We start from the raw sequence: 4,315 nt of genomic DNA on the forward strand, positions 1-4,315 counted from the left end.
TACACAAAATGCTGGGCTTTCTGAATTCATTGGCACCGTTAAAAGAAACATGTGGTAAGCCCTACTTGCAAGCCAATAAGCACTGGTTTACCTCAGAACTTGTGTATTTAAAAAGACAGGTGCGCCGATTAGAGAGGCATTGGTGCCTCACTCGTCTGAGCAGTGATGCAGAAAGATGCACAATCCATCTTCGAATTTATGAAAAGGCTTTACAGAAAGCAAAGAAAACCTATTTTTCAGAAGGAATTCCAGGGGCCAACTCGACTATTACTAAGTTATTTACAGTTTACCAGGAAATGACTAGCCTGCCACAAGCTACAACATCAAACTATTCAGATTCAAGGATTTTGTGATGAAGTGGTTCTCTTTTTTCAAACCAAAATCATAAAACTTGAGACTATTGCAACTGAATCTAGAGCCTATGGCAACACTGGGGGTTCTTCATTTGATAGGTTCCATCTTTAAAGTATTTTGACCTTGTTTCCAGTTCTGATGTTATAAAAAAGAGTACAAAGATTTGTATGTATTTATTTATTTTAAGTCTTGATGCGCTCAACCTCCCCCTTCATACGACTGGTCCAACCCACTCAAGGATGCAATTTGCAGCTCCCATGACCTGATTTATATATCCCGCCCCAAACCACTCATCTGGACCGACCACTTTGTCGTCCCCTTCTCCATCCTCACCCTTGCCCCTCACCCTAAAGCCCCACTGGCCTCCCCCAAAGACCTGAAATGTTGGGACAAAGTGAAGGTCCTTCCTGACCTTGCCAAAGCCCTACTTCTTAGATCCCATCAACGCCCCCCCTGACAGAGCCTTAACCACTGACTCTTTTGACTCTTGGCTCAATGACTCACTAATTCCTCTCACCCCCTCGTGCCTCCCTTTCTCACGCATTGGACCATTCCCCAAATGGTTCACGTTCCACCTGAGGAACGCCAAAAAACAAAATAACTCTCTGGAACGCAAATGGCAAGCATCTAAATCTGATCTCAGCAGATCCATGTTCGCCTTGCACCATCGTAACTACAAAGCTGAAATCCAAAAGGCCAAAAAAGCCTATTACAACAAACAAATTCTCAACTGCGGCAACCACATCAAAGAACTCTACAGAATCATATCAGAATTCGTCAAACCCACTTGCACCTCTACCCAATCCACCCTATTTCAATCACTCTGCGACTCCCTCTCCCTACACTTTTACACCACTGCTCTTGACAGAACGACCACCCTTAACAACAAGCTCTCCCTCCTCTCCTCCCTCTCACAACCAACTAATCCGAAAACCCCCCTCACCCTATCGCCTGACCCACAATCCCCCCACCTTTGACTCCTTCAAACCCATCTCCAGAGACAACCTTCTTGACCTACTATCTGCCAGCAAACCGTCTGGGACCCCCTCAACCCCTGCCCCGCTTCTGTCCTAAAAGAAATATTCTTGTCTACCTAAAGGACTCCCTCACCTCTGGCATCTCCCCCGATGCCTTCAAAATAGCACATGTCAAGCCGCTTCTTAAAAAGCCATCCCTCGACCCCCTTTAACCCTTTGACCCCAAAAACTACAGACCCATCTCGAACACCAGATTCCTTGCAAAACCCATTGACCAAACAGCATACTCCCAGCTCACTGCCTTTGTAGAATCTAACAACCTCCTGGACCCCGCCCCATCAGGCTTCAGACCACGACATGGAACTGAAACCACTCTGAACTCAATCTGGGATGATCTAAAGGTCACTGCAGACTCTGAAGGATGTGCTGCACTAATTCCCCTCGATCTCACTGCAGCCTTTGACACGGTTTACCACTCAATCCTCCTTGACTGCCTTCGCTCCCTTGGAATCCGTGGCACAGCCCTCAAGTGGATTGCCTTTTTCCTCAACAACAGGAAACAAATAACCCTCTCTCCCCATTTGTCTCTGTTGCTCGCTCGGTCAACATTGGAGTACCGCAAGGCGCATGCCTATCTGCTCTCCTGTTCAACATCTATATGACCACCCTTCCTGGAATCATCCGCATGCACAACATCTAGTGCTACAACTACTCTGACGATACCCAAACCATCTTACGAATCACCAATTCGGGCACCAACCCCCAGCCAGACCTTGATGCATGTCTTCGAGATATTGACCGATGGATGACAATAAACCACCTCCTCTAAAACCCCACTAAAACCGAAATCATGGTGTGCGGCAACACTCCCCTTCTACCTGATCCACCCCCATTGCCCCCATCCCTGGGCCCGCCCCCGTCCCTGGGCCCACCCTGCCGCCCTCCGACACAGTAAAAAACCTTGGCTGCACTATGGACTCTGGCCTAACCCTCTCCCATCAGATCAACAATGTGTCAAAGTGTTGGCACTACCATCTCAAACTTCTTAGATGCATCTTTCCCTACATCTCCTTTCCGAGCATATTTGCCGCAGTTATGTCTATTGTGATTTTGAGACTGTACTATGCCAACTCCCTATACCTAGGAGCCCCGGCATACCATCTTAACAAACTCCAAAGAGCACAAAACGCTGCTGCTAAACTGCTCCTTGCCCTGGGTCCGAGAGACCACATCTCTCCAGCTCTCCAAACCCTCCACTGACTCCCAGTCGAATGAAGGGCCACTTTCAAGACTATGTGCATCACTCACCATGCAGTGCACAAGACCAGCCCATTATACCTGCAAGAAAAGATAAAACCATACCTCCTATCCCGCACCCTAAGATCAAGCACTGCCCTCCTCTTAGTGATTCCAACCTCTAACTCTGTCAAGATCGGAGGATCCGCCTTTTCAACCTTGGCCCCGACTCTGTGGAACTTGCTTCCCCCACATATTCGACACACTCAAGACTATATGAAATTTTGAAAAGCTCTAAAAACTTGGGCCTTTTCTGAAATACCAACCACGACCTTCTGAAGCGATTGAAACCCTGGTAACCCAATGACTAATGCTCAATGAAACTCCCAACATTGTCATCAATGAACATCAATGAACAACACTGTAATAAATTTAGCGGTGTCGATATGTCCCCTAGCCCCTCTGCTTTCCCGTGTTGTCCCTGGGTGCCCCCATGCCCCTCAAGTTTCCCGTGATGTCGCTATATACCCAGCCCCTAAGGCCCCCTGTGATATCACTGTGTGCACCCGAGCCCCCTCTGGTCCCCATGATGTTGCTGTGTGCCCCCAGCCCCTCTTTTTGTCCCCTGTGTTGTCGCTGTGTACCCCCTGCCATCCGGTTCTCCGTGATGCTGCTGTGTACCTCTGGTCCCCCGTTATGTCACTGTATGCCCTCCCCCTTTAGTCCCCGTGATGTCACTGTGTGCCCCGTGTGCCCCCAGCCCCTTTGTCCCCTGTGATGTCGCTGTGTACCCCCTGCCCTCTAGCTCCCCATGTTGTCGCTGTGTACCCCTCTGGTCCCCCGTGCTGTCGCCGTATACCCAGCCCCCTCTAGTCCCTGTGATGTCGCTCTATGCCCCATTGGTCCCCCGTGTTGTCGCTGTGTACCCCCTGCCCTCTAATTCCCTGTGATGTTGCTTTGTACCCCTCCTATCCCCTATGCTCTCGCCGTTTGCCCCCCAGCCCCTTTTGTCCCCCATGTTGTTGCTGTGTAACCCGTTCCCTCTGGCTCCACGTGCTGTCGCTGTGTACCCCTCTGGTCCCCCGTGCTGTTGCTGTATGCCCAGCCCCTTCTAGTCCCTGTGATGTCACTGTGTGCCCTGTGTGCCCCCAGCCCCTTTGTCCCCTGTGTTGTTGCTGTGTACTCCCTGTCCTCTAGCTCCCAGTGTACCCTTCTGGGCCCCCGTGCTGTCGCTGTATACCCAGCCCACTCTAGTCCATGTGATGTCGCTCTGTGTCCCAATGGCGCCCTGTGTTGTCGCTGTGTACCCCCTGCCCTCTGGTTCCCCCTAATGTTGCTGTGTACCCCTCTGGTCACCCGTTCTGTCGCTATATGCCCTCCCCCTCTAGTCCCTGTGATGTCGCTGTGTGCCCTCCAGCCCTTTGTCCCCTGTGTTGTCGCTGTGTACCCCTTGTCCTCTAGATTCCCGTGTTGTCGCTGTGTACCCCTCTGGTCCTACGTGCTGTCGCTGTATACCCAGCTATCTCTATAGCCCTGAGATGTCGCTCTGTGATCCATTGGTCACCCGTGTTGTCGCTGTGTACCCCCTGCCCTATGGTTCCCCGTAATGTCACTGTGTACCCCTCTGATCCCCCATGCTGTCGCTGTATGCCCAGCCCCCTCTAGTCCCTATGTTGTCCCAGTGTGCCCCTACCCCCTCCAGTTCCCCCTGTTGTTGTTGCATACCCAGCCCCTCTGGTCCCCTGTGA

Source organism: Ambystoma mexicanum, chromosome 3p (genome assembly GCF_040938575.1).
Source record: "Ambystoma mexicanum isolate Mex_15411 chromosome 3p, UKY_AmexF1_1, whole genome shotgun sequence".
NCBI lineage: Eukaryota > Metazoa > Chordata > Amphibia > Caudata > Ambystomatidae > Ambystoma > Ambystoma mexicanum.